Here is a 12,950-nt window from a genome sequence, read left to right on the forward strand (position 1 = left end):
GCATTGTTTGCTGAAAAGGATGTACAGCACACAGTGCATGGGGTGGTGTAGCCGCAGACCGGTCAGGCTTCTCATGCTAACCCGAGTCCACAGTCAAACGCACCTACAATGGGCACATGAGCAGAACTGGACTACAGAGCAATGGAAGAAGGTGGCCCGGTCTGGTGAATTCAAGAATGGTTTGAGGAACACAATAACAAGCTTGAGGTGTTAACTTGCAGGACTTAAAGTGGTTGTATAGTCATTTTTGGGACTTTTACCTACAGGAAAGTCTATAATAAGGCTTACCTGTAGGTAAAAAAAAAATATCTCCTAAACCTGTATGCAATGTCCCCCTCGCAATGCGCCGCTGACTGCAGTGGCGCATGTGCACAGGGGATTCTCGGCTGAAAGCCCGGCAGACGCCGGACCCTTCCGGGAAGAAATCTTTCACGGCTCCGGCCACTCCCAGCGCCAGAGCCGCGATACCCGGAAGAAACGCAGAGGAAACATGTCATCTCCCTCGGCGTGGAACGGGCCAGATGTCGGGGCCTCGTTCTAAGGTAAGTATTTCATAATGAGCTAGTATGCGGTGCATACTAGCTCATTATGCCTTTTCCTTTGCAGGTGAGTAAAAAACAAACAAAAAAAACACATCAGCGGGTTTACAACCGTTTTAAAGGATCTGCTACTGACAGCTTGCTGCTAGATATTACAGCATACCTTCAGAGGTCTACTGGAGCCCATACCTCGATGGGTCACGGTGGGCGGTCATAATATTATGGCTGATCGGTGTATAGGGCCTAAAAAGAGTTTTTCATTATCCTGGAACTCTATATTTTCTCAGTTAGCTGGACCTTTAATTTGCTTGTACTGTATATAAGCATGCTGTGCAAAAAGCGGACTGTGCGGTAATTAATCCCGGATCCTCTGGTGAAGAATTTGAACGCCAGACACAAACACGGTAAAGCCGGCCAGATGTGACATTGCGTAATCCTCCTGTTATATCCATGCAGGGGATTCCGTTTCATCAGCACCTTAACCGCTTGTGTCCTGGAGACCTGGGCTGCCTTGTTTATATGTGACTCAGGGGCTAGAGCCACGTGTGCAGGCAATGGGGGGGGGGGGTGTATAGAACAAGTCAGAAGTAAGCCAATGAGGAGAATTTGTACTTTTTCTACTTACTTTTCTTTATTTTCTCCTTGCCTGAGAAGATTGGAGCCATCATGGAATGTATGGGCCACCTTAATTTTCGGAAAAAGCAGGTTAAAGTCTTATTTAGGCCATTGACAACCTTAAACTGGACTCTTCTGTAAGAGGACTTTCTTGTTTATAAGCGACTTTGGGGCTTACAGAGCAAGATGGAAATGAGCCAATCATGGTGATCTTGGGAGAGTTTGTTACTTTATTACTCTACTTTCTTCTCTCCCTACCCAATAAAATTGCTGCTCTCAGGCCAAGTATGCTCCACCCTAGGTTGAAGTCTCACTGAGACCATTGGCTTATCCTTAAACCGGTCGCTGTTCTAGCAAAACTGCCTTGTTTACATGTGACCCAGAGACTAGAGCAGCCATGTGTGCAGGCCAAGGGGAGGGGCTTACAGAACGAGCCAATCACAGTAATTATAGGGAGAGTTTGTTACTCTACTTTCTTCTCTCCCTGCCCGAGAAGACCAGTGTTATCAGGCAGAAGATTGATGTTATCGGGGAGTAGGGAGGTGCAGTCTCTTTTCTTCACTACAGGTGGCGCTCATCCACAGTGCCAATGTAGGTGGAGGAAGAAGTCGAGAGGAAACTAGTTCCTCTATGATCTATGTCACGGAGAGAGCCAGCACCCGAGTGGAAGCCGGTGTCCCATGTGATTTTGATGGCCATCTTGAGTCTATTAAAAGGATATCTAAAGCTTTGTTTTATTTTATTTTTTAAAACAAACATGTCATACGTCCTCTGTGCAGTTGGTTTTGCACAGAATGGCCTTGATCCTCCTCTTCTGGGGTCCCTCAGCAGCGTTCTTGGCTCCCACTCTTCTCGAGTGCACCGTTGGAGAGTCGTTCTCCCTCCAGGGGATTCATGCTGGCACGCTCTAGTGTCCTGTTGCTGTGTCAAAAATGCAGATGCAAATGCGCATCAGATGGCACCACAGGTCACCATAACAGGTCACCATAACATGGGCTGCATTGTGAAGACCTGACCTGCAATCTTGTACCGTCTCAATAAAGTTAGAATATAAATGTAAACAGCGTGATGCACAGGACCAGAGCATTTCACCGCTCCCTCACCGCTCAGTCAAACAGACACCAGTGAATGGGCCTTGAGGGCCCTTAGGTTCTGTGCTTACCTCAACAGGACAAAATGGCTGCTGGCAATTGTTTTCTATGTGTAGCACCCTATAGTAGGTGCTAGAGGTAGGATTTGTGTGTAGGTTAGGTAAATTTAGGCAGTCAAGCCTGTTTGTTTTGATCTAATTTGGGCTGGTAGTGGCTCAGGTTAGCAGCTGGTGACTCACAAGCAACATCACTGAGACCTCCCTCTTCTACCTAGAATGTTCTAGGAAGAAAGGAGGAGAGAGGTGGAGCTGCCTGGGGTATTCTGAGGAGCCCTGGCCAATCCTCAACTTGGATTGGCAGGGGGCAGGCCTCCTATAATACCCAGGGTCAACCCAGCTGGGGAGAGGTAGGAGTTGTTCAGAGCTTTGGGGATGGAATGCTAGGCTGTCGGGGGGCCTTTAAAGGAGCTTCCCATTCGGTGGGGTGACCTTGGGCCTGGGCTCAGGTGTCGATGGAGCCCTTCAATAAATCATAGAGGTGTCCTGGACAGGAGGCACAGGAGGAGCAAGAGAGTACAGCAGGAGAGAGCATTGACTGTGTACTATGGATAGATTCATGCACCCCCTATTCATGAGTCTGGCCCCTTTTTTGAAGCACCTGATGGGGTGTTTTTGAAGCACCTGATTAAAGCCATAGGCTCTAATAGGCATCAAAAAAGGTGACCTGCAAACCAATCCATTGCGCTCGCAGTGCACCCAGGTGTGTTAGCAAAGCAAATGAATATTTGGTTTGTTAACCCAGAACCACCTCACAGCCAATCAGGAGTCCCGGATGTAATACTGGGCACCCGATTGGCTGAAGGCACAGGCGCTCCCATTGGCGGCAAGGTATACAGGAAGAAGACATGCACAGAGGAGTCAGAGGACACACAGGAGCCATCGCCGTGCTACCATCCCACAGCTCGCCCCCTGTCCCACTGCTTGACCCACCATCACGATGGGGTAAGTGCCCGGCAGACAGCAGGCAGGCAGAAAGGGGGGCACAAAGCCTGCATATGATGGGCACAGTTGGCTGCATATGATGAGCACAGAGGCTCCATATTATGGGCACAGTTGGCTGCATATGATGGAAAAAGAGTCTGCATATGATTTGCACAGAGTCTGCATATGATGGTCACAGTTGCCTGCATATGATGGGCACAGGTGGCTGCATATGATGGGCACAAGTGGCTGCATATGATGGGCACAAGTGGCTGCATATGATGGGCTCAGAAACTGCATAGGGTAGGCTCAGAAACTGCATAGGATGGGCACAGGTGGCTGCATATGATGGGCACAGTTGGCTACATTTGCTGGGCACAGGGTCTGCATATGATGGGTGCAGTGGCTGCATATGATGGGCGCAGTGGCTGCAACTGATGGCACAGTGAGGCTGCAATTGATGTTTTTGTTTCAGTATTTTTCAGAATTTTTCAGTTCGTTTGCACCCTCCCAACAATTTTGGGCACCAGCCGCCACTGCTCCAGAGAGAGAGGAACAACTGGTGGTAGCCAGGAGGGCTGGTGAGTGACAAGCACAGTCAGGAGGGCTGGGGAGGCACACCTGAGAGGACTGGGAGCAGGCAGTCTGGGATGGGTGCAGAGCCAGCAAAGTGGACTGTGGTATCATGGGCAGTGGAGGAAGGCAGCTGCAGCCAGGAGGGCTGGCAGGACCTGAAGATGGGATACTGGGCTCAGTAGCCGAAGATAGGGCAGCTAGCACCAAGAACTTTTGCTACACTAAGTGTAAGAGGCCGCTGCTAGGGTCTAGCTGAGTCAGTGTTAGGCCTAACCACGCATTGCGAGCTGTGCCTGGAAGCGCAAGCAAGAGTTGTGCTGGAGGAGTTGTGGAGTGATAGTCTGCAGCAAGAGTTGTGCTTGAGGAAGGGAGAAGTGTATATACTGGAGTGTATATAAATTGTCCCAAGTATTTCTGCTAATTTCACTAGGCGTCCCATACTTCCTAAACCCCATCCAAGTTCACTCCCCTCAATAAAATACAAAAACAAAGTGGATGGACTGGTCATTGCCTTGGTGTGTCTGATGCTGTGTACACACGATCTGAATTTTGGTCGAAAAAAGCTCTGATGGTTTTCCCGATGGGATTTCGCTCAAACTGTCTTGCCTACACACGGTCACACCAAATTCCGACCGTCAAGAACACGGTGACGTACAACACGAACGACGGAAATACAAAAAGGAAGTTCAATACCCAGTAGCCAATAGCTTCTGTCTCGTAGTTGAATTTGAGCATGCGTGAGTTTTTGCGTGTCGGAACTGCATACACATGATCGGAATTTCCGATAGAAAGTTTTTCCGTCGGGAAAATTGAGAACATGCTATCAATTTTTGGCTGGCGGAAATTCGGACAGTTAAACTCCGATGGAGCATGCACACGGTCACATTTTCCAATGAAAAGCTCTCATCGGTCATTTGCTGGCTGAAATTCCGATCGTGTGTACGTGGCATAAGAGGTGAATGCCAGGCTGGGCAGGGTGACAGGTGGGCCACATCACTTAGAAGCCCCTATGGGGGTACCGCTACTTATGTCCTCAGTTTAAACTACAACACTGACGTGATGTCATGGTGCTTCTTACTTTAAGGGATTGTCCACTTGATTTTATATTTCAAAAACCACTTAAAAAAAGGTCATCCCACCACAATAAATTTTATTGATGTGTTTTAATGTTTATAGGTCCTTCTTTCTATGTATCTATATTTATGTGTGACCGACCCCCGAAGGAGCTGCTGGTTTTATTGGGCTTACCGTTACCTTCTTGACCTTGTCTCTGTCTAGGGTATCCCATGGTAGGTGGCCCAAAGAAAAGCAGAAACCTTGAAATAAAAACAAGATCTCTCAGTTTAGGGTAGAGGGTTAGGAGGAAGTTCAGGCACTTTGTACTGTCAAAAATGGAAAGTCTTTATAGAAGGAATCCAGAGAATAACCGTTTCACAGCTGGATTTTCACAGCCCCCGGATAGACCTCCTCTCACTAGGCTTAGCAGCCCTGTAGGGTGTTAAGTAAAGTAATGTCTCTGCCACAGACTTGAGTGTAACTGAGGGACATAGACACATTTATAGAGCTATCATACGGTACCAGTATCTCTCAGCCGGTCCGGCGATACCGTATGAGTGTGGATCCATGAAGTGTCCTTCAACTGAGCCTCCAGACTCCTTCAGAGAAGCCAACCTTGTGCATAGCCTTCTCCTGAAGAGTCTAGAGGTCGACCGATATATCGGCCGATATTTGGCGTTTTTTAATTAATCGGCATCGGCCGATTGTGCTGTTAAAAAAGGCATCGCATAGTAGTCCATTATGTGTCACTTACCTGACACAGGAGCCAGCGAAGTCACCGCTGTCCCCTGTAGTTCCGAGCGTCCATTTTCTTGGTGGGTCTCCGTGGGTCTCGCTGCTCTGGCGCTGTGATTTGCCGGAGCAGCGATAGCGTCACTCCCGCGCATGTGAGATGACTCTGTCATCGGGAGTAGTGATCGTTGGCATGTGAGTGGAAGCCCCTCCCCCTCGCAGTTAGAATCACTCCCTAGGACACACTTATCCCCTTCACCGCCCCCTAGTGTTTAACTCCTTCTCTGTCAGTGTCATTTACACGGTAATCAGTGCGTTTTTATAGCACTGATTGCTGTATAAATGTCAATGGTCCCAAATTAGTGTCAAAAGTGTCAGATGTGTCCGCCATAATGTCGCAGACACGATAAAAAACGCAGATCGCCGCCATTACTAAAAAAAATAATAATAATAACAAAAATTATAAATCTAAATAAATCTATCCCCTATTTTGTAGAAGCTATAACTTTTGCTCAAACCAATCAATATACGCTTATTGCGATTTTTTTTTTGTTTTTTTACCAAACATATGTAGAAGAATACATATCGACCTAAACTGAGGAAAAAAATATTTTTTTTATATATTTTTGGGGGATATTTATTATAGCAAAAAGTTAAAAAAATAATGTGTTTTTTTTTTTCAAAATTGTCGCTCTTTTTATGTTTATAGAGCAAAAAATAAAAACCGCAGAGGTGATCAAATACCACCAAAAGAAAGCTCTATTTGTGGGACAAAAAGGATGTCAATTTTGTTTGGGTGCAACGTCGCACGACCGCGCAATTGTCAGTTAAATCGACACAGTGCCAAATCGCAAAAAGTGCTCTGGTCAGGAAGGGGGTGAAAGCTGAAGCGGTTAAATAAAGTTTTTTTTTTTTTTTTTCTTTTTTAAATAAAACACCACTTGGCAAAACAGACACCAGCCCGCGGGCTAAAACGGAGCCGTTTATAGCGCTGCAGTTGTAATCGGGCCCTATGGGCCCTTGGTTTCCGTGTTTCCCCCAGCAGGACAAAAATGGCTGCCAGGACACGGGATTACATAGTGGCGAGCCGTGACTGAACTCAGGCCAGTTCTTTCTGCGGGTACAGCCAGAGGAGTCCACGTGATGCCGTCACACATCAAGGGGCTCCGGCGCACGTTTCCAGGCTAAATTTGTCTGCGAGGATTACATGATGTGGAAGAAATGAACGGTTTTTAGGCGAGAAGGAGAGTGAGGCCTGTGTGCTGATTTCTTCCAGATGGACTTCTGTACAGACAGGCCCGTGCCCCCCCCCCTCCCCCCCTCCCCGTACTGAGCCCTCTCACAGCTATTCCAGCTCTGAGGTGACCGCAATATTGTCATGGCGCTTCCTTAAAGGGATTGTCCTCACATTTTTATATTTCCAAAACCACATTTAAAAAAAAAAAAAGTTATCCCACCTCAATAAATCCTATTAATGTCTTTTAATGTTTACAAATCCTTCTTTCCATGTATCATTTATCATGATTTATGTGTATGGGGGGGGGGGGGGGGGGCAGCCATATTTGCTCCTGGCTTGAAGCATTTTGGCTCATTACACAGAATCTGCTTCCTGGTTTGCAGCGTTACACCAAGGTTGTGCTTTACTGTTCCTTCTCACAAGGTAAAGCCTGGGGGGGAGACTATTTATGAAGTTTTCTCACTCAACTTTCTCCTAGGATTCAAACATTTTTCCAGTTGAATTAAATTCCAAAAATATTTTCAAATCCACAATTTTTTTTTATAAATGTTATATATAAAATGGAACCGTTTATATATATATATATATATATATATAAACACACATACATATACACATACATATATATATATATATATATGTGTGTATGTACATACATTTTATATATAAAATGGAACTGTATATATATATATATATATATATATATATATATATATATATATATATATATATATATATATATATATTATGTTATGGGTGTAGCAAGGTCCCGGGCCTCCAGAGGCCAAATGGTGACCTCCAGAGTTAGGGACAGCTGACAGCTGGGTTACAAGGCATGGTGGGCGTAATGCAAGGTGGACTGATGGGTGCCAGACACTTCTTGAATGCAAAGAGATTTATTGTCTCTTGAATAGAACTGCGGGAGAGAGGGTTAGGGCCAGGACACCCTTTAGTAGTTGCAATGTAAATTGGCAGATTACAAGACTTCGATAGGCAGACAGCCACGCAGGGAAAGGCACCCAGCTCGACACCACATCTGCATGAGTAGGACTGCTGTCTCCTAAGGCAACAATCAGTTTCTAACAAAGGTTGCGATGAACTCCTTCACTTCTTCTACAACCTCCTATTGTAGAACGTCACTCAGCTGGGCTCCCAGTCTTTCACTAGACTAACAGATCCACTCGCCACTGGATCTCCTGAGCTCTTCCAATCTTCTCACCCACTATCTTCCTCAAGCTTCACCCTCGCGTCCCTGCTGGGTCCCTGGCTTGGCACTCACAGATACTCATCAAGCATTACCCCGCTGGCTTGCTGGGTCCCTGGCTTGGCACACAATAATGCTCTGCAAGCGTCACCTCCACTGACTGGGTCCCTGGCTTGGCACTTGCTGAAGTTTCCCAATTCTTCACTGTCCCCGGGTGGTGAGAATACTGCTCCGGTACTTGCCTCAGCTATTCACTGTGGTCCCCGGTAACAAGATGGCTGGACCCTTAGTGGTGACAGCTTTCCCTCCACCTCCGACCACAACTGGTTCTCCAGCCGGCAGAACCGTCATTACTGGTTGGACTGCAAGCCACAGTCCCAACCCTACACTGCTCTCTCTTGCTTCTGGATGGGCCATCAGACAGCCAAGCATGTGCCCGGGATAGGCCTCAGGCTTTCAGCCTAGCAGCCCGGAGCAGCACAACACACGTCTACCCAGACAATCATCCAGGTGGCACAGAACCCCCGATCACCCGATTCCACCCAAATAGGTTCTCCCAGTAGGCCAAGGGACCCAAGAAAATCCCTGCCCATTGGCTGAGCCACCCCACTCATTCCTAATCTGTCCTTGCAATGCACTTGTCTTATCTGTTGCCACCAGATACCCGGCAATCTAGTGACAGAAGAGAGAAGTGCAGCAATTCCAGAATTAGGGCAAAATCAATTGATCTCCTAACAATTGGGCAACTATCACTCGGCAAATAAATTTACTAGAAACCCTTCCTAAACATCAGGGTGCTACACAGGTACTTGTATAGCGCTGTCAATTTACACAGCACTTTATATAATAAAAAAATTAGTCAGCTGATCCATTATAAAAAATGCACTTCCAGTGTGGCTGATATCAAGTTTCAGCAGCTGACAGGGTAATGGGACTGAGCCACCGAGAGCTCCCTCTAGTGGCTGATTGATAAATCTTTATATTTAAAGAGACCCCGTCACTGGATTCAAATAATGCAGGTAAAAGCACAAAACATTGTGTATTTTAAATCTTACCGGCAGCGTTTTTTCTCTCTACAAAAATGATTTTTATTTATCGACTTGAAGATACAGCTACTATCACTTGAGATGTGAAATTTCAGCTGCTGTGTAACGAATGATGATGGGAATTTAACGCAAACGGATAGTACGGATAGTACTACAGGCGGCTCGGTTTTAGAGCCCTCTGCAGCTAAGGATTTGAGGACTGCAGGTAATCAGTACGGCAAGGCAAGAGAGCTAACCACTTGACCCCTTTCCGACCACTCAACACATATTTGCAGCGGCAAAGGGTGGGCTTTAATGCCTGCATGCTGCACATGTGTGTCGCTGGGTGGCCGATTTGTATGTGCTGAGAGTGACCTTTGCTTTACAGGCCACGGTAAAAGAGAAAAGGCATTTCACATTCAGCAAGTGATGCCACCACAGAATGCAACCTATTCAATTGAATGGGGCCAAGCCAACACCATTCTGCACCCATGTGTAATTCACCTGGTTGCAGTGGCGTGGGTCGACATTTACAGAGTAGAAAAAGGCGGTCAGGAGGCGACATATTGCCTCCTTACTGCCTGTCAAGCATCTCTAAAAAGCAATCCCCGGTAGAGGGCTGGCACAGATAGGAATAAGCCCAACATTAATGACAACCTACAAACAGAAACATATACATAATTGCAGGCTTCTTTGCTGAGACGGGGGGGTCTAATGTATTCATGTGAAGGGTCTGATGCGCCGTGCCGAATGCACACTCCAGAATGGTGGTGGGCAACTAACGTATAAGCAGGTGCAGTTAGCTAATCTGCCACTAGGAGGCTCTGTTCCAGAATAGCATATGGTTACTGAGAGATGTGTCATCGGGTGTTTGGCCTCTTTTAGTTATAGCCCTCCTGTAGTGATGTATTGGGTGAGTCAGGGCCCAGTTAGAAGCCAGGTTGGGAGGAGCCCTAGGGTAGTCGGGCCATGGGAGCCAGAGACCCCACCATCAGGTAGATGTAGCCAGCAAGTGGAGGCCTTGGAAGCTAGGTTGGGAGAAGCCCTAGTGCAGCTGGGGCATGGGAGCCAGAGACCCCTTCATTAAGCAGATGTAGCCAGCAATGGAGGCCCTAGACAAGGCTGGACACCGGGGAGAGGTAGACCTGCACCTTGTGCCCTGTAGAGTTCCTAACCTCTATGGAGGTGGGGGCTAGGGTGGGTTGCATAAGGCCTTTTAGGCCAGGCCAAGCCTTCCCTGGAGAGAGGCTATTTGCCTGGAGGGTCCCGGAAGAGGTGTACCCATGGAGGAGATCCCATCTCAGTGAGTACTAATGACCCCAGGTGGGGAGAGACTAAGGGAAGATGGCCTACTGACAGTGTTGCATAATGCTTTCACATGTGACTACTGCGGCCCGTCCACTAAATGTGATTGACAATATGCTGTCAAGTGACCCCCGATGGTATGTCGATGTGAGCTGACTGCTTGTTTGCACCATCTTCCAAATACTAGCAGTAGTGCAGCAACCCTATTTGAGTGTGGACATTCCTCCCTTTGGGGATATAAAGGTTAATAGTTGGGAATGTCGGGAGGAGGCCTCTGGTATTGACGGCAGAGGGTTAGTGCTTCGGCAGGAGGGCCACTGTTCTAGAAGGAGAGGAGCAGGGCAGGGACTTTTACCCTTGGTGCCAAAAGCTAGCCAAATCGTAAGTCCTCCTTACAACTGGACCACAGCCTGCCCTTTACGGGATCACAGCCTCCCTTCTACAGGGCAGAAAATGTCTGTGTGCTCCGACGACTACTCCACATTCTGCTCAAAGCTGACGTGAAAAACACCACGCGTCCCCAACTTCCCACCTACCCCCAACTGCTAGAAAGCAAGCAAATGGCCACACATGTGCAGTGCACCCTCCTCACCAACTATGGCTAGCCGGAGCAGGGGAGGGGGAGAATTGTTTTTTTGGAGTACACAGGGTAGTAAGCCCATTTAGGTCATGGCATAAGGATGCAGTTCTGCTTCATTACCCTCAGCGCTGGGCCAACCTGTCCCGGCACTGGGAAACCCAAAACTCTGAGGTAGGCAGGGACTTAGTCAGGAAATATGGCAACTAGTGGTGTATCCAAAGACCGACTACGCCCGCCAGGCCCCACCTGCAGCTAAAATACCCAATTTTGTCTGTACTGGCCCTTTAAATTGAAATCGTTCTTGACTGATGTGTACTTTAACTGTAACAAAAAAAAAATCGGAATTCTAAAAAAGTTGATTTTTTTTTTCCGAGTTCCCTTTCAGGTCACATAATAGGCGATGACCCGGCGGGGTTGTCACTGCTCTTTAATAATGAATAAGGATTTGTTTATTGCGGCGATCCATAGAGTAATGGGATCCGGGGTGTCTCGCAGTGTCGGGTTCCGGACACCTGTCTATTCAGGGTGTGTCAGCGCCAGTTTAAGGTTCGGTCACTCGATCGGCTTATACTTGGCACATGAAACACATCCAAATTCTTTCCTTTGTTACATTCTTTCCTTTGTTATATAATCGCGGTGCTGTCAGCTCACACACACAACTCTGTTTTCCTCCTTGATAAAAATCCTCCATTGACTATTTACAGCTCCTCTAAATATTCATGAACTGGCACAAGACTGCATTTTTTTTCTAAAGCAGCGCAACTTTATTACCATTTTAAAGACATCCGATTCTGAAAATAGACTTCCTTTTGAGGTCTGTAATAGCTGGAAATAAATGTATTTTTAATCACTGATTCGTCTACATGGGGCATCCGGCTGGCGTATATGTTCCAAACTGCGCTCAGGCACTCCGAATGTGCGCTGCGCTCCCAAACACAGATGCCCAGGCAAGGCTGGTCATTCATGTTTACTAGGAATCAGCAGAACTGACTCGATTTAAGTGAAGGTCGGCAGAACTCAGCAAACGTGTGCCCATTTGGAAACATGCACTAGAGTCAATAATGAAGGTGCTTGGCTTTAATTGTACCCCTTCCCCCTTCAGACACCAATGATGGGGCACTATTCCTCCCACTGACACCAAAGATAGAATATCATTCCTCCAACTGCAGTATTTATCCTATTGACAAACACCATGGGGCACGATTCCTTCCAATGACACCAATGATGGGGCAATATTTCTCCCGTGAAACCAATAATGGGGCACTATTCCTTCCACTGACCCCAATAATCAAGCACTTGTCCTCCTGCTGACACCAAATATGGGGCATAATTCCTCCTAATGATACCAACAATGGGGCAATATTATTACTGCTGACACTAATGATGGGGAATAGTTCCTCCCAATGACACCAAAGATGGGGCACCATTCCTCCCATCGATATAAAGGATTGAGCACTATTCTTCCCACTGACACCAAAGATGGGGCTTCTATTATTTTTACTAAAACCAACAATGGGGCACTATTTCTTCCACTGACACCAATGATGGGGCATTATTCCTCCCACTCACACCAATGATGGGGCACTATTTCTCCCATGACACCAATGATGGGGCACTATTTCTCCCACTCACACCAATGATGGGGCACTATTCCTCCCACTCACACCAATGATGGGGCACTATTCCTCCCACTCACACCAATAATGGGGCATAATTCCCCCCATGAATATAAAGGATTGAACACTATTCTTCCCACTGACACCACAGATAGGGCTTCTATTCTTTTCACTGAAACCAACGACAAGGCACTATGCCTTCCATTACACCAATTATGGGGCACTATTCCCCCCACTGAGATCAATAATGGGGCACTATTCCTCCCACAGACACCAATGATGGGGCACTATTCTTCCCACTGATACCAATGATGGGGTACTATTCCTCCCACAGACACCAATGATGGGGCACTATTGCCAGGTCAATAGTTCATCCCAATGACACCAAAGATGG

The sequence above is a fragment of the Lithobates pipiens genome, unplaced genomic scaffold (assembly GCF_037356315.1).
Source record: "Lithobates pipiens isolate NorthernLeopardFrog02 unplaced genomic scaffold, aLitPip1_a1.2 Scaffold_30, whole genome shotgun sequence".
NCBI lineage: Eukaryota > Metazoa > Chordata > Amphibia > Anura > Ranidae > Lithobates > Lithobates pipiens.